Genomic DNA, 19,214 nt, shown 5'->3' with positions numbered 1-19,214 from the left:
TAGAGGCTCATAGAAACTGTCTTGAGAAATAACCACACAATTACTAGGTATTTTTCTTGTGACTTCCCACTTCCTCGTGAGTCTTAACTGGTATTTTTGGTATTTTCCAATAACGCCCTCCCCACCCCCCTTGAGTTGTATTTTTTTCCTTTAAATACCCCCTTCACTAGCTACTTGGAGCTCCACAGTCCTCTACCCCTGCGTGGTGTATGACTGTGGGACCCAGAGCACGCCTGGAATAAAATTCCTCTTGCAGTTTGCATCAAGACCGTTTCTCGTGAGTAATTTGGGGTGTCACCTCTCCTGAGTCAGAATGTGAAGGAGTCGTCATGTTGTGGGTATTTCACTAGTGCACTGTCACAGACATTAGTTTTATCTCTAGAACATGATTTGGGAGCTGAGAAGATCAAGGGGACTCTTGCAGAGGACTTGAGTTTGGTCCCAAGCACTCGTCATGTGGGTCATAGCAGCCTGAAACTCTAGCTCCAAGGAGATCTGGCACCTTTAAGCTCCACAGGCAACTGAACTCACATCCACATACCCATAAACAGACACATGCATACACATTTTAAAAGATTGAATAAATATAAGCAAATAATACATATTTAGAATCTGATTAGAATATTTAAAAAATACTGTCTGTCTCAATACTTTAAAATTTTACATAAATAAAATGGCACTTAATATAAATATGTTAGTGTGCTCTGGTAATTCTAGATGAACTTTGAGGCTTCTTGGTTTGGTCAGGCTTCCTCTTTTTTCAATTATTTATTTATTTATCTGTATATGAGTGCTTTGTCTTCACACACACCAGGAGGGAATCAAATTCCACTGCAGTGTGGTTGCTGGGTATTGAACTCAGGACCTACAGAAGAGTAGCTGGTATTCTTAACTGCTGAGCCATCTTTCCAGCCTCAGGCCTCCTCTTTATGGATCTGGCTTTCCTGTTTGTTTGCATGCCTGATACAACTGTGGGACTCACTTCATTTGTTCACTTGAGGGAAACATTACTTGTGTTATCTTAGCTCATTAATGGCTCTCACTTTCTTTTTTTTAGCAGTCTTGGTCTTATGATTATTTTATTCAGAGTTGTTAATGATGTTTAATTATCATTTATATTAATGTATTCACTGGTTGGAATGATTTCTAGGAAGATCTTCCCCACACCACACCAGTTTATTCCTCTCTAACAGTTCATAAAGAAAGAGAGCAGTCACCTGTTCTTAGTCTTTAGAACGACTAGCTGCTCTACTAGGAGAAGCTAAAAGTAATGGCTAACCCTCCTTTGTGAATTACATTTATGTTATCTTCGTGAATTCACAGCTATTAATGTGATTGACGAGTCTTGCTACATATGGTATTATCTATATTTTATTTCAAGCTGTTCAGTCTTTGGCTGATGGAAGCCTCTTCAGACTAGAGTTTATGTGTATTCTAATTCATGTTGAGCTTAAAATATTAACCTCTGTTCAATGAAAACTTCCCTAGGAGTAAAGACTCACATTACCCCTTAGTAGAAACTAAGTTATTAAAAACTGTCATTTGAAGAGTTAGAAGTGTCTGGGTAGGCATGGAAACATTCCATTGAGTATAAGGGAGGATCTAGGATTCAGGAGTTCCACTGTGTTACTTGAGGTCAAAGCCAAGAGCTGTGACCTCAGTGGTGGCCAGCTTATACCACATGTGCCTGCTGCCTTCATTATACTGTGTTTTTTTGGCTTTTGTTTGTGTGTTTGTTTTTTCCTATCCAGATAGAAGCTGGTGAAGCTCCTTGAGCTCTGGTCTGTGGGAGCCTGTGTACCTCTGGGGCATCTGACTACACGGCAAAAGATGGCACAGGCAACCACAAAGCAGTACCAGGTAGGGCCCTCTAGTGCAGGAATCAGGAGTGAGACCCTTTGCTCTGTTTTTGCACACCTAGGAAGCTGGGATTGCACAGGCCCTGCTAACAGTTGTGTTACAGTTCCCATGCCTAAGGTACATTTGGCCCTGAAGACCTGATACTTCCCGGGAGTGTCTCTAACATCCAGGGCCTGTAGTTTCACCCCTCTGCCTCTTTGCTGCCCCCTGTCTTTCTTCAGCATCACCTTTGCCTCTCACATGTCATCACTACCTATACAATTCGCTTTGTTCTGACAGAGATTCCACCTTGACCCGCTTAGCTGCTTCTTATCACTGTGGCTTTCTCTCACAGTTGCTTCAGCTCAAGCAGCAGCTATAGCTACATGTTTGCTGCTGCCTCTGCCGCTGCTGCCACCCACCACCCACCACCCCCGCTGCAGCAGCTGCCACCACCGCCTCCACTGCTACTGTTAACCATTGATACCATGGCTCTGCCTCTTTTGAAGCAGTTACCACATCCCTTTGCTTTAATGCCTCTGCAGCTGGGCTGGCTGCCTTCGTAGTCCATCAGGGCTGAGTGGATGTCTCGCTTCCATGACAACCCTTCTGCCATGGCTAAGTTGTGTAGGTTTCCCTGCTGTCCTTTCCAATTATCATCCCCGTGGTCTCTGGTGCCACTGCTTTTCTTCAGGTTACCAGTTCAACCTGCTCTTCTAAAAGTGAGATGACTCTGACTCTTATTGGACTTGCTTTTGAAGTCCAGAGGGGGCAGTACAGGAAGGAATCTCCCAACCGGTCCACCCAGTGAATAAACATCCCAAGAGAGGGACATTGTACCAACCGTGTCTAACATCAATCATACCTTTGACCTTTTGAACCCGTCACAATGGTCGCCATGCTAGGCAACCTCCAAGGGAATGGATGGATCCTCCTCTGGTCTGGGTGTGAGGAAAATAAACATCTTAAGGAATGTTTGCAATAAGAACTTACTATTTCCATTGGTGTTTGGTTTGTTTGCTTGTTTGTTTTTTGGTTTTTCAGGACAAGGTTTCTCTGTATAGCCCTGGCTATCTTGGAACTCACTCTGTAAACCAGGCTGGCCTCGAACTCAGAAATCTGCCTGCCTCTGCATCCCAAGTGCTGGGATTAAAGGCGTGTGCCACCACCGCGCACGGACAGTTCTCTCTTTCTATCATGTGGAGCTGAGGGATCAAACTCAGGTCACCAGTCTTGTTGGCAAGGGCCTTTACCCATCATACTGTGCTGTCTTACCAGTCCTAAGAGCATTCATAATAATGCCGACTTCTTGACCATATCCCAGTGGTGGTGGTGGGAACTGGTTCCTTCATCTTTCTCAATCCTTCAGTATAAAACTCCAGACGTAATTTGTGTTTGGATTAAATGTGCTATGGCTAAGCTTACACCCTGTCACACTTGTGAATGTGTGTGTGTGTGTGTGTGTGTGTGAGTGTGTGTGTATGCATGTGAGTGTGTGTGTGTGTGAGTGTGTGTGTGTGTGAGTGTGTGTTACTGAGGATCAAATGCAGGGCCCCAGGCATGTGGCCACTGAGCCCCTTCCTAGCTTATGAAGGTCATCGACACGTTTACACATTTTATTCTCTGAGACAAACATCTTTTAGGCTTAGACTTCTCAAATCTACTTTTAATAAGGGTACTTAAATGCTTTAACCTCCCTTCTAGCCCACCACCCACCAGAGGTAGTGGAAAGGCAAGGTTAATCGGGCAAAGGAGGATGTGGCCCTGTTTAGAAATAGTTCTTTGGAGCAAATCCAATCTGTGTTGTGAGGATAGCAGCAGCAGCACGATCCGCCCACAAACACCATTCATGAATGAATCAGCAAAGGTAGGTCAACCCAGAGAAACCCCAAGACTGCCAATTGGCCAATTGACTTAAGAGTCCTTGGAGGTCGCAAGAAGCCACTGGAACACCCCCAGAAGTTTTTTGGTGTGTTTCTCTCTATGAAGTCACAATAAACAGTGACCAGCAAAGAGTGGCAAGGCGTACCAGTTCCATCCAGCATCACGCACTGTCCACTGGGCTATATTTCTATCCTCTCTAATGTCACATGTTCTCTCAAGCATCCGCTCCAGCAAAACATCACAAGCCCTTTTTCCAGGCTGCCTCCAGAAAAACACCACGTGACTGTTCTCAATAAAACACCCTCTCACGTGTCTGCTTTAGCGAAATCCTCCTCCTCCTAAGACAGTGTCCAGAAAAACATCACATGACACAATGGAATCTCCAAAGAAACCAGAAACATCTTCTGTTTGTCACTGACAATTCTCTCCTGAAAGGGAGTCCAAGGGCCTAGAAGGCTTGCCTTGATCACGTGACAGCTTTGAGAGCCACGAAATTCTGAACCTTTTGATTCCATGCAGTGAATGAATCCTATCGTGATTTGATGCAAGCGGTGCTTTTCAATCTTCTTAGAGATTATTTGTATCCTATAGCATCCTTGTAAGTGCGTGGCCAAGACCAATGGATGCTGTGTGAACCAGAAAGTGATGTCTCTGACTTGCGTTTCCTTTATTTTCAGGCTGATTATATGTTTCTGAGGATTTTAGAGAAAAGCATTAGTGTAGGTGTTTGTGATGAGACTCACAGCTTCATAATGACAGTCTGATGCGCTGTTTTCCCTGAATGCGACCATGATCTAGGCTGAGTTGCAGGCTGGTGACCCCGTGGCACGGTAGCTTTTATGTGAGGTCACTGGGAAGACAATGAATCTAAAACATTATCAAATGGGGCCAGGACCGTGTAGCCTATAGAGCAGTGGTTCTCAATCTGTGGGTCGTGACTCCTTTGGCAAAGCTCCATCTCTAAAACCATTTACATTACAGTCTACAACAGTAGCAAGTTACAAATATGAAGTATCAACAACAACAACAACAAAAAATCTATGGCTGGGGTGGGGGGAATCCCTGTATAAAGGGTAGTCGCAGCATTAGGAAGGCGAGAAGCACTGTTCTAGAGTGTAGTAGCCCTAGTAAGAAAACCATGGAAATGACTTACTTGGCTCTCCTCCTAGCATTCATCCTCCTACCATGAATAAAGTTTCCTGAGACTGCAGGGTGGAAAGGAACTTGTGGCTCTCTGTTGAACACTGGCTTACAACAAGTTTATAGGACGTCAAGACAGTGTGGACTGGCTGTTATGACTGTTATGTCTGGCTCAGTTGGTCGATTCTTTCTACCATGTGGTATCTAACTCTGGCCGCCAGGGTAAGCAGCAGGCGGGCACCTTTACCTGGTGAAACAGCCTTCTTTGTCTTCACTCTTTTGTGGGGTGCATTTCAGAACAGGGCCCTTCTTAGCGTTCTCTAGCGCTTCCTACAGCTTTACCACTGATAATAAATACGGAAACCACGGACGTTCCTTTCCTTGACTGTGTCACTGCGGTCACACAGTCAAGAATTTCTTCAGACCCTTAAAAGCATTTTTTTTTTCCTTAAAGGTAATACTGGATTTCTGAAAGCAAACAGACTGCAGTGCTGGGGGAATGCGGCTCAGGCTCCCAGAAGCACTTATGTTTGAGAAGCCTGCCACCTGCTGGACACGTGAGGAAGTAGCATGGCGGAGAACAAAGTTCTCCAAATGCTCCTTGTTGAAAATCTAAGGCAAGCAATGCCTCAACTGTCACCCCAGCTTTGGGGAGCAAAATGAATAAGTAAGACTTTGTGAAACGATTTCCATGGCAGTCTCGTATATTTCTAATATAGACAGATTTTGTTAACTTAAAAATTCGTGTGTGGGGGTGGGGAGTCTCGAAGTGTCGCTCAGTTGTTAGGGTGTTTGCCCAGTATGCACGGAGCCCTGGGTTTGAACCCCAGTACTGCATAAACCTACACGGTAGAACATACCTTCAATTTCAGTACTCGTGAGGTCGATGCATGAAGAGTAGAAGTTCAAATGGAGTGGGGGCAGGGGATCGAAAGTTCAAAGACGTTCTTGGATCCTTGGTTACATAAGGTCTACTAAGGCCAGCCTGGGACATGTGACACCTAGACTCAAAAACAAAACAAAACAAAACAAAACAAAACAAAACAAAACAAAACAACAAAACACCAAAGCAAAAAGCTTTAAGGACCCGAAGAGACACTGGCAAAAGCAATAATAATGATAAATACAGTGTGCAGTGTCCTGCTGTGTGCAGAACTCTTGATCTCTACTTTTTTGCAACACTCAGTACCACCCCAGGCATATTTTGTGCACCAGAACCTTCATGCTACAGAGTGCATCAAAGGAGGGGAGGGCTCTGCGACCCTCTCCTCACCCTCCAATCACTCTCAGCCCTGGAGTCACAGAGATAGGTATCATCATGGATACCTTTATCCCCACCAACTGCACGGCTGATAAGACGAGAGATAGTAGCCAAGTAGTGGTATCTGGAGTGGATTAATTCTGGAAAATTTGAAACTGACTTGAAAGACATAGGGACACACTAGTGACTTGACTGTCGGTTATTTGGTTCAGGAGACCGGGTGGAGCTTGGGATAAGGACAAAAAGAACACTCTGAATTTCATTAAAGCCAGAAACTTACAGCCTCGGGATGTGGAGAGCAAGTACCTCTCCTACGTTTGACACATATGAGTCATTTGAAATCAGTTTCTGTCTGAATTAGCTAGGTGCCTGGCACTGGACCAACAGAGTTTCCATGGAAAGGATGACAAAAGTTTTGCTGAGGTCATTTTTGATACACGATTGACCTGCTGATTGTGTCCCGTATTGTGTTCGGCTCTGGAGAGACAATTATAAAATAGGTCTCTGCTCCTCACGGTGTCTCCGTATGGAGTGAGACACTCGCGGTTAATATGTGAGATAACTTTAGAGAGTCGTGGAGCAAGAGGCCGTTCCCGTATGGGAACATTAGAGTCACTTCTAGACATTTCACACAAGGAGAGTGGGTTAAATCCATACTATGGGGAAGAGAGGGGATGGGACGGGGAGTACAGGAAACCAGATGTCCCTCTAGGTGCTGGAGACAGCGTCAGATCTACTCTCCCCAATGCTGTTCTTCAATGATGTCTGTGTGGACCATTTATCTTTATTCAACCCCCTAACTATCCCATCTCCAAGTCACGCACGTGTACCTATCACTAGAAAGGGAAATGGGAAAGGATATCAGGGCACAGACCTTCCAAGCTGCTAGAAAACATCTGCATAGTTGTCCATGTCTACAGATGAGTTCCGAATGGTGGCTCTTTTTGTCAGAATGGGGATAGCGAGAGACAAAGTGTGGTATAATGTCCTGAATGTGACACAGACGGTGAGAGACAGAGCCAAGGCTCATGCTTACGACTGCAGCCATAATTAACAAAACCAATAACAAATTATTAACATAGTGTAATGTACAAGTAAGGTACATGCATGGCTCTGTGTATCGATCTCTAGGTTAAATACATTCTAACTATGTGACCTGTGTGGGTTTATGCACATGTGTGCAGATGCCTACAGAGGCCGTAAGGGGGCAGTGGAGTTAAGGGGGAGCTGGAGTTACAGGCAGTTGTAAGCCACCCAGTGTAGGTGCTAGGAACTGATCTTTGAACTCCTTACACACACATCACATCGACCCCCACCAAGTGTGAAGCCCTTCCCGCTCTGATAACCAGCTCTGCTTGGGGTGTGTTTTATTCAGTGTGGGGCCCAGAGTTTGTACAAAGGACTGCCCATGGTCACTCAGTGTAGGAAATGACACTGTTGAACTAAGAACACACAAGACCATTGTTCTTTACTAAGCTACCACACTGGGCTCGAACACATTTGGCTAAAAATTAAAATGGAGTTACCCATGCCAAAATTCCACACCATCAAGTCAGAACTCAGATGCTTATCTGAGTTTCCAAGGAATGAGCAAATGTGAGAGATAAGAGCTGGCTTGCCGAGGCAGGCCAGCTTTCAAACAATGGTGTTGCCTGGTTTTAATCTTTATATCCTTTACTCCTAGTCAAAAAAATGTGAGCCAGATGTAGGGAGGTAGACATTTGCTCCCTGCCACTTCCTGTTAGACCGAGTAGGAAGATCACAGGTTAGACCCAACTTAAGCAACAGAGACCCGATCGCAAAACAAAGGCTAAGACAATATTTATTTTCTACTGTTCTCTATGTCAGTCTCTGTTCTATTTTTGCTCTTTTGTGTCTTCTTTGGTCCTTGTTTGTAAACCAGACATCCTTCAATGTGCCGTGAGAATTTACTCTGCTTATGGAAGGAAACATTGGTTGATTCTAGAGTTTCAGAGAAACCTGTCCATTAGTTTAAACTAAGTGACATGTAAGTGACATTGCTCTGCACCTTGTATACCCTTTGTTTCCACTCCTTACAAAGACAAACACACACACACACACACACACACACACACACACACACACATATCCTCTGGCGATTACTGAAAATGCCTCCTTGTCCAGCACTCTCTGGAAATCCCCAATGTTCGAAGTCTTAATGCAGGACAAAGTTGGGGAATTGTGAACACATGGGAAAGAGAAGGTGTGCCCAACTCTAGAGACTGGTTCAATTCTCTTGCCAGCTACCCCTCAAGAATTTCAATGCCATTAACAATATTTGTTGTTTGAAGGTTTCAAAAAACAGAGATTAAATTTCTTTTATAATATATAGATAGAGATTTTCAAATAAAAATTTTAAGTCAGCAATGAGCCAGCCTTGGGGCCTGAGGATACACGACTTTGGGCAGTTCCTTAATCCTCTCCCAGATAGTCAAGGAAATCCTTAAAGCAAAAATACTGATTTTTGTTTAATGATAGTGACCTAACTTTGATTTTTTCAAAAACATTTTTTATTTATTGTTGGTGTGTGTATGTATGTGTGATGTGTATATGTATTTGTGTGATCTGTATGTATGTGATGAGTGTATATGATGTGTATATGTGTGTGACCTGTGTATGCTTGTGTGAGGTGTGTGATGTATGTATGTGTATGTATGTATGAAATGTGCATGTGAGTGTGATGTGATGTGTGTGTGATGTGTATATGTGTGTGATGTATGTGTGTAATGTGATGTGATATGATGTGTGTATGATGTGATGTGTGTGTGCATTTGTGTGATCTGTATATATGTGTGTGTGTGATGTGTGTATGTGTATGATGTGATATGAGTATGTATGTGTGATTTGATGTGTGTGTGTGATGTGCATGTACATTTGTGTGATCTGTATGTGTGTGTGTGTGTGTGTGTGATGTGTATTGTGTGATGTGATACATGTATGTGTGGGACAGTCATGTGTGTCACTGCACACATGTGGAGGTCAGAGGACAACTTTGTGGTGCCTGTTTTCTCTTTCCACCTTTACATGAATTCCAGAGATGGAATTCCACACTTAGCTAGGCTAGCCTGGCAGGAATGCTGTTAACACACTGAGCCATTTTACTGGCCCTTGAGTCTACTTTATTCATTGTAATCCTGTTCAGTACAGCTCAAAAACCACACAGTGATCTCATTTAAATTTCTTAATGACTTTCTGAAGATACTAACCAGAAATTTCCCATACCTTAGATATGATTATTATAAAGACAGCCAAGTGCCTCTCTCTTTTGAGAAGCCCAGTCCTGAGCTCTCAAATGTGCCATAGTCTTTCCCCTGGGTGCCTGTAACCTCTCTTCTTACAAATATTAAAGAAGTCTTTTGAAGATTGTGTTTTAATGTGGATGAGTGCTTTGCCTGCAGAGGGTGGCATTGGATGCCCTGAGTCTAGAGTTACAGATGTGTAGGAAGGAAAGGATGCTGAGAACTAAATCTGGTCTGCTATAAGACTTGCAAGTACTCTTAACCACTGAGCCATCTCTTCAACACTAAAGACATCTTCCCCTCCCCCCAACCCCCAGACAGGGTTTCTCTGTGTAGCCCTGGCTGTCCTGGAACTCACTCTATAAACCAGGCTGGCCTCAGACTCAGAGCTCTGCCTGCCTCTGCCTCCCAGGTGCTGGGGTTAAAGGTGTGTGCCACTATGAAAGGGCAAAGGCATCTTTTCATAAGCTCCATCTCCACTTCACAGTGGACTGTCCCGAAGTCCTTTCCTGCTGCAAAGGAGAGGATCCAGAGTTGTCTGCACATGGGCCTCTGAGTGGGAAGAGAGGGCATCCTCGGTCTACTTCAGGGATAGCACAACACGGTCTCTGGACCTCCTGCCACTTTGTTTCGTAGTTGTTTGTGTTTTCTGTTAATTTGGTCATGAGCTTTGTGAATTAATTTGTGAATTAATTCCAGTTAAGTAGTTTCCTATTATTCAAGAAATGCAGTTGAATTTCTTTCCTACCCAGCCGCCCATTCTCCTATACAGTGCTCTTGGGGTCAGTCAAAGCTATTTCTGGGACAAACAGCCTTTGGGGAGTCTCAGGTTGACCATCAGATGGGGAGATATCAAACGAACGGTGTCTGCTATGTTCAGAGCAGGAAAACTAGAGTGAGGGTCCCCGCAGTGACGTCATGAAGCCTTGGTGATGAAGCCTTGGTGACGCGTGGGTTGCTCACGGTTCACGGGATTCCACCAATCATGCGCACTATGCTCCGTTTATGCAGATGCACTTTCAGTGGCGGCATTATTATTTTCTTAGGTGTATTTCTTAGCAGCGCTCAGCTTTTCTCTGCTAGGGCTCAGTAGGAAGGCTGTAACCACTCCATACCTGAAACAAGTAAGAACCTCAAACTAAATGATCCCCCTCCTGCTGAGGAATGCATATTGGTCTCCCTCATACGTGCTTTCAGACCTCATATTTTAATTCCCCAATTGTGTGGGGTGGGATGCTGGCCTTGCTGGATTTATCACATGGGAAAGATCTTCACATTGATGACTACACTGATTTCTCCCAAACCTGCTTGGAACTTGTCAGATTTTCTCCTCCCTCCCTTCCGAACATGCAGGGCCGTGGGTGTGTGGGAAAGAGTGGGGTGGGAGAGAACCCGCGTCCCTCCAGAGTTCAGGTGCTCTGGGCGGGTGCGCTCACTTTTCCACACGCCTGGGGTGGGCATCTGACTGTGTTAAGCCACTGACCTCACACGGCAGGTGGTGGACAAGGGGCAGCCCCAGGTACCAGGTTCTCAGCCTCCGGCATCCCATGCTGGATACATCAGAGGAGCTGAGAACAGAATAGGGGCCCAGGGGTGGCACTCGGCCCTGAGATGAAGGGAGAAAAGGGCAGGGGAGAGAGAGGCCGGGCTCTGGGTAGTGGCGAGAGTCCTTAGTCCATTCTGTGGCTGCAGCACAGGAAGGCCTTCTGAAGGAGGTTAGACTCGGCTGGTTAGGAGAAAGCCTATCCCATCGTTCAAGCATGACGGGCCTTGATGAACAGAGACAGTCTATGGTTTTAGAGCTTTATTGTAGAAAGGCAGGGGGAAAGAAAGAAGGTAGAAAGAGAGAGGGAGAGGCTGGCCATGGCCATGTAGAGAGAGAGGGGAAGAGAGAGAGAGAAGAAGGGCTAGAGAGTAAGAAAAGTAAAAGCTTAAAGAGAGGTGGGGCCAAGCAGCCCTTCTTATAGTGGGCTGGGCTATCTTGCTGTTGCTAGGTAACTGTGGGGAGGAGCATACCTGGCTATAGTCAGGTAACTGTGGGGTGGAGTCTAGCCAGTATACCAGAAGCTTGGGACATTGCATGACTGATAGCCACAGACCTCTCCTGTGGGGGCAGTAACTTCAACAGGAGTCAGGGTCCAGGAGACATGATCAAACACCTTCTGTCCCATGTAGGTTGAAATCACCACCCGCCGGGTTCAAGATCTAAACTGGAGACCAGGCTGTCTGTGCATAGCCCATTGCCCCACACTAATTCCCTTGTCTCTCCCTTTCTCCCTCCCTCCCTCCCTCCCTCCCTCCCTCCCTCCCTCCCTCCCTCCCCTCCCTTTCTTTCTCCCTCCCTTCTTTTTCTCTCTCCCCCTCCCTTTCTTCCTAGCCCCCTCCCTCCCTCCCTCCCTCCCTCCCTCCCTCCCTCCCTCCCTCCCTCCCTCCCTCCCTCCTTCCCTCCCTCCCTCCTGCACACACATGATTTGTGTGTGTGGAGATCAGACAACATTGGGTGTTGGTCCCTGTTTTCCACCTTGTTTGAGACAGTATTTTTTTTCCAGTTTTTTTTCCAGTTGTCCCAAACTCGAGCTGAAAGGATTGCAACACAGAGAGGCTAAGAGTGTACCCACGCTTGCTGCTTCCCCTCTGTCTGTTCTCATTAGACCAGATCTTTCCAGCTAACCAGTCTTTTCTGTGGCTGTCCATATTTCACCAAAAGTAAGCCTAGAAACAGACAGACCTCCCTGGGTCTTTCAGTCTCCATTTCTGATGGCTTCTATGTATCACACATTTTTATTTAAATATATCCGCTTTCATCTGTTTCTAAAGGGCCAGATAATGTTTTCAGGTCAGCTCTGCCCCTGTTCAGTGGCTGGGTCCTATCTTTACCTCCCCTTCCTTCCCTGCTTCCATCTTTAGGCTTTAAACTTGTGAAAAATCACCTTGCCTTAGCTTACAGACAGCCCCAGACAGAAGCCCACAGGTTTCCTTCCCAATACCTGTTCCAGGAAATATGAGCAGAAGGTTGGGAACTGGACGGTAGTGTACTTTGGCTGACGTGGTATAGATTTGGGGAGAGAGTGGAAACAGACTCAGACCAGTTAGTTAAAGCTGAGCCCTGGGGACCAATGAATGAGAGCTCACCAGGCAACGGAGAACAGTTGAGCACCTCCAAGCAGGGAAAATTTGGGGGTTCCAGTCTGTCCCCCTTTCCACAGCACTAGCCACTCTTTTAGCCCTTCAACCCTATTGTCTTATCCACTTCACACAATCCTGGGGGGGATGGGGGGGATCATAGAAACAGGGGGGGGGGGACGGACACATAGAGTGTTGACATAAGGCCGACTCGACCATTACTCAGGAAAGCCTCTCCCATTATCCAAGCAGCAGAACCCTGAGGCTTTGGAGTGGTTGAGAAGGGCTGCTTCCTAGTCTTCATCACTTGCCAGGCTGATGCTCATTTTGTGAGGGGAGACCAGGAGTCCAACACTCAGTTGTGTAGGGGGGGGGGATCTTGAAGATGAAGTTTAGCTGGCACCAGGCTCTAGGCTCAGTGATGAGCCAGTAGAGGATGGAATGGAGCAGACAGCTCTTCTCTCTGTTGGTCTTAGGTGATAAATTGAGAACGGCTGCTCCAGAATCTAAAATGTACCCTTTGCCCACTGTAGGCAATCTTGCTTCTCAACAGAATTTACTGATGCAAGTATGAGCTCAAGTCACACCCTCTGCTGCAATGATTTCCTGTGCTCCTCACCACAGCCCTGCCTGCCACTCACTTCTTTGACTCCTCTCCTTGGGCCAGGACTTCTGCAGTTACAAGGTCACATGCATAAATCCCACGGTGCTGTGTGGGACGAACGCTGGGCTAAATATACCAGTCTCTGAAACACCGGGCCTATTTATATCAATTAACTACTTCCTGAAAGGGAAGCCCCAAAGAGTCATCTTTCTAATCCTCCATCCCCATTGCCAGGGCCCAGAAATTAGTGTACCCTCTCACACTTCCAAACCCTTGGAGGAGCCCCTTAGTCACACAAACTCCCTGGCTTCTTCCTGTCCAGCGCACACCCCAATGAGTGCCAAGCTGTACGGCCTCATTCTGTCCCCAACCGCCCAATGGTCTCCTCCTCCTCCCAGGACATGAATTTGCTTAGCCTACTCCTTACTTCCTAACACCTTGAGCTGTCAGGAAATGTCATCTCCCCTGCTCTCTCAAACCCAGTTTACCCTACGATGGTAACTATGAAATTATTGTAAATATGCACATGGTTTCTTGTTTCAAAGTTCTTCCTCCCCTGACACTCCCCCGGTATCCTCGAACTTCACTGGAGAAATGGGGATAAACCTCTCTACCCAGGAACAGACTTTCTGAACGTGAAACAGACTCTCCAGTTGGTTTCATAAGCAATTATTAAAGAGCTATTCAGAGTAAAATTCTATTCTTATTAGCTTGTTAGTAATAAATATAATATAATATAATATAATATAATCAACCTGAAGACAAAAGCAAGCAAACAAACAAACCAGGCCCAGAAGAGTCTCCAAAAGAAATGAATAAATAATTCCAGATGCCACCAATGCCACAGAGGAAAACTAATGACGACGGTCTCCATGATTTCCAACCATCCACAGTGACTAGACTGGCCAGCATCATCCCAGACCCATGGCTAGCCTAAAAATCATAGAAAATGGTCAACTGGGTCCTAGAAGGGTGAGTGAGGAATTAAAGGAGACTGTTCCAGACATTGACATTTGTATGTGCAGCCCTTAGCCCACCTGGGCTTCACTGAGCCAAAGGAGCATGCTCTGAATTGAGGGAACTTGGGGTGGGTATGCCATCCATGCATTGAACCTGATTGAGACTAGCCTTCGCTAACTGTGATGGTTTGTATATCCTTGGACCAGGGAGTGGCACCATCTGGAGGTGTGGCCTTGTTGGAATAGGTGTGACCTGGTTGGAATGGATGTGTCACTGTGGGTGTGGGCATAAGATCCTCACCCTAGTTGCCTGGAAGTCAATCTTCCACTAGCAGCCTTTGAATGAAGATGTAGAACTCTCAGCTCTGCCTGCACCATGCCTGCCTGGATACTGCCATGCTCCCACCTTGATGATAATGAACTGAACCTCTGAGCCTGTAAGCCAGCCCCAATTAAATGTTTTTTTTTTGTTTTGTTTTGTTTTGTTTTATAAGACTTGCCTTGGTCAAGGTGTCTGTTCACAGCAGTAAAACCCTAACTAAGACACTAACTTTGGCCAGACTCCCTAGCTAGGCTAGACTTTAGCAAGAACCCCAACTCCATTTAGAAGCCCTGAGCCTTTCATACTTTATCACTCTCAGTGTCTGGTCAAATTCTGTAGCTGTGCCTTGCTACCTATTACCCTGGCCTGCTGTCAGTCAACTCTGGCTCCTTCCTCTAGGCTGAGACTCCCCACCCCATCTTAGCATCTGTCACCAGTATCCTTTCTCTTGTACTCAGTGCTAAGCTTGATAGCTTCCCTTCCTGCAGCCATCTCCACATTCTCTTGTTTTTTTTTTTCCTTTTGTATATATGTATTTTTGAGGCAAGGTCTTACTATGTATCCCTGGCTGGCCTAAAACTTGCTATGTAGTTCAGGCTGGCCTTCACTCTGCCCTACCAACTCTGTGTAAATTGACATTTTCTCATAGACTAATTCTCCTGAATAAATACCCCTTCTTATGTTAATAAAAGTCAGAATAGTTATTTATATTTTAAAAATCAACAGGCATGGTATTTCCTTCCAATAGTTCCTTCCCATTCCTGAGCTTCAAACAATTGAAATGCCCTCTGTTTAGGGGCAGTAAAATTATTATCTGGGAAAACACGAAAGTGTTTAAAACAACCTCAAGACCAGTAGTCATTCCATTTACACAATAAAATCTACTTAAATGTGGAGTCTTAGTTTAATGTTAATATCTACTCACAACACCACAGGATGGAGACCCACCCAACAGCACACTATGTGTTTTAAATGTAATAAGTTCACATTATATTGCAACTGCCTCTTATGAGAGCCTGAGCAACCTCAGGGGAGGGACACCAGGCAGGAAACTAGGAAGGGAGTTATTCATTTGCTGAGCACAGGCCTGTGATTCTGTTATTGCTTGAAGAACTGAGCTCAGACACAGCCGTGGAGCATTCTGGGTAACATTTTATATATCCAGCATTATAATATATTATTATACTTCTAGCAGGTTTGAGGCTAGCCTGAGCGACAGGAGCTGCTCTCCAAAACAAACAAACAAACAAACAAACAAAAACATTTATTTACAAGATATCAAATCTTCTTAAACTAAAGCCAAGTGGAAAGTCCATATATTTCAATAGACCCTGGGGTTACGAAACATCAAGAAGGTGAGAGAAACAGTAGAACAATGCTTTCTTGAATATTGTGTTTGTTTGCTTTGATTTTCTGAGACTGAGGCTCATGTAGCCGAGACTGGTCTCCAGCTTGCCATCTGAGGGTAATTCTGGACTCTGAATCCTCTTGCCTCTACCTCCTTGGTGCTGGGTTTAGAGGCAAGTGGGACCATGTCTGGCTCTTCATTCTTATTTTTATTATAGTATAGGAAACTGGACTTAGTATCTTCACAATCCTTTTACCATTAAGATGCATCCTTGGCTAGTTTTGACTGATTTTCCTTTCCCTTCTTATCTTCACAAGTATTTTAAATTATTATAATGGAGTTTTCAGTGTATATTGTTGCCCCTTAGGAAGAAAAGGAGAAGGCAGGGAAAGGCAACTCCCCAGTATACAGGTAAATGTATTCAGCAACCTACCTTCTGGTGCAGTCATCATACATCCCTCTTCACCCACGTGGGCCAGCCCAGGGACCAACAACCCTCTCTCTCCCTTTCCTACTTTGGATGACCTATGAAGACTACACAGATGCCCTTCTGTATCTCTTGGTCTTTACATTCTTCACTCCACTCAAGATGGCTCCGGCCCCAAATTCAGAGTCTGACTAGACTAAGCAAAGGTCTTACAATTGAGCTACATCTTTACTTTGACCTCAAAGACAGGTGTTTTGTTGTAGTGACCAGGCAGGCCTTGAACTCCTAGGACTGAGATTGTCCTCTTCCTGCCCCCTGAGCAGTTCAGATGACACTGGGTGAGTAGGTGGGACTTCCAGGTTGGATGGAGGAAGAGAGGAAGCAGGAGAGAGTTAGGGGCTTTTGGACAGGGATAGTGTGAGGACAAGATGTACCTACTAGCGTCTTCTGGATTAGAAGATGAATCCACCAGAGGACTTAGATTTAATGTGGCTTACAAGATTAGGATTCTAGTTGTTGTGTCCATCAATTGAGTTACCATTGATTCTGAACTAAGTTTATGTGGTGTTTTCCTCCACACAGTGGTTCGACTAGGTTCAAGAGAGAAAGGTACAGTAGCAAAGCATAGGTTTGCCAGATGTGCACCACAAAGGCTGTGGAGTTTTGAAACATGGAGCTGGCAACCCACCAGTGGGAACTTAGTGAGCTGGGTGGAGAGATTTTGGAGCTCTGAGTCAGAGAGTCTCCACGAGATAAGAACTAGCCAGGGAGACGGAAGGGGCTGAGAATAGCTGGGTGTAGTGTGGGAACTTGCCTTTCTTTTTTTTTTAATATTTCTTGCAAGAAGTGTGAGCTACCACTTTCAACTTGGTAATTTATGAAACCATTACAAAATCATAACATGAACATGTAAGTATTTTAGGTATGGATAACAAAGGGGTTGTCCGGCTTGGCTTCCATTACCTTTTCTCCAGTGTTGAACGTTACACATGCCCATTCTTTCCTTACACTTCCAGGCAAAGAAAATGGTATTGGCCAATTGACCAAATACTGAACCAATAATCACTTCTATGGAAATGTTATGGTTCCCCAGACATCCTCATGTGAAATCAAACAGTAAGCTTGGTATGGGAGAATTGACTATCCACAGGATCCAGTATAAATCACTACAAGTGACTATTCATTAAATTCCAGATTCATGACTCCCTAAGTGGGATTAGATATAAATTAGGCTGTGTTGGGTGGACAGCCTTCCTCTGTTGGGGAGTACAGCAGTATCTAGGCTGTTTGGACTCCATCTGGTGAGACTCACTGGCACCTGTCACGACTCAGGCAGAGCACCTGTTAACTATTGCTGTTCATAGAACCCCTCAAACACCAGTGCATTCAAGCCAACACCTCTTATCATTCACTGCTCTGAGCTTGGAGTGACATGGAGGTAGGCTGATTACCGCTGGCACTGCTAGTGTTTCCTGGGGCTTCTTGGCCTCTCTAATGTCATGGGACCATTACTTATATTTCATTTATACCCTTTAATTGAATCTACACCTTGCTCCTTCCCTCCTCTCCTCTCTTCTTTCTCATCCTCTGTCCCTCTCCTACCCCTCTTGCACGCGCTCGACTGGCCAGGAAGAACGACGCTGCAACAGGATCCTTCTGCACACGTTTATTGGGAGAGCTTGATTGTAGAGGCGAAAGACCCTGAGCCCAGAACTGGCACTGCTTACATAGGCCTAGGAGAGGCGTGTCTCACATCTGATTGGTTAACTTGTCTTGGCAAAAGAACCTTCACTGCCTATGTATGTGTGGTGGCCAGCAGTAGCCAACTGCCACTCTGCAACTGCCACTCTGCAACGGCTTCCCACGTACCCCCGTGTCTTTTTTGCTTTTTGTTGGTTCTATTACTTTGGAGAATCAGGATTGAGGAAAAGAGACGATACAGAGCAACAGATGATGATAAAAATACGAAGACTTCAAAACAAATAGTTATGAAAAGTATACAATAATGAAGTCATAGAAATATATCTTCCTAATTTTTTGAGGCGGCCTCCCTATGTAGCCCAGGTCTCAAACTCTTCATCCTCTGCTTCAGCCTCCCAGGACTGAGATTGCAGGTGAGCACCACCATAGCTATCTGCTTTTCTCATTTGAGACATTGACTTCTTCAATAAGAAATTATTTTATGTATATGTCTGTATGTACATCCAGGCACACAGTACCTTTGAAGGTCAGGTGAGGGCATCTGATCCCTGGGACTGAAGTTACAGACATAAATAAGCTTGCTTCCAAAGTGGTGTACCTGTGTGTGTGTGTGTGTGTGTGTGTGTGTGTGTGTATGTGTGTGTGTATCTTGCGCGCGCTGGACTGGCCAGCAAGAACGACGCTGCAACAGGATCCTTCTGCACACATTTATTGGGAGAGCTTGATTGCAGAGGCGAAGAGACCCTGAGCCCAGAACTGGTGCTACTTATATAGGCCTAGGAGAGGCGTGTCTCACACCCGGATTGGTTAAGCACTATGCCTCATTTGCATGGTCCTCATCTGATTGGCTACTCTCTCAGTACCTCACAGAACCTCATTAACATACCTCATTTGCATGTCTCACATCTGATTGGTTATATTCTCAGTACCTCATTAACATGTCCGGGCCAGGCAGTGACTTGGCAAAAAACTTTACTGCATATGTACACATTGGTTGTTTGCCCAAAACTTATGCGTGGTAGCCAGCAGTAGCCAGTGCCACCTGGCAACGGCACATGTGGCTTCCCACATGTTTATGTGTGTTTTGGTACTGGGTATCAAACCTAGGGTCTCACTTATGTTAACACAAGCTTTACTACTGAGCTAAACCCAAGCCTAACTCTTTGTTTCTTACTAAGATTGTTGCTATTCTTCAGGACAGCATATTGCTATGTTGCCTAGGCCAGACAAGAACCCAGGATCCTCCTGCCTCAGCTTTTCTTGCTCTGCAGCTCTGGCAGGCCAGGGACTTGCTCTGCCACAGGCTGTCAGTTCACCTGCCTCTGTCTTCTGAGTACTTGAATCAC

Source organism: Mus musculus, chromosome 13, assembly GCF_000001635.26.
Source record: "Mus musculus strain C57BL/6J chromosome 13, GRCm38.p6 C57BL/6J".
Lineage (NCBI taxonomy): Eukaryota > Metazoa > Chordata > Mammalia > Rodentia > Muridae > Mus > Mus musculus.
This window is presented reverse-complemented; position numbering follows the sequence as displayed.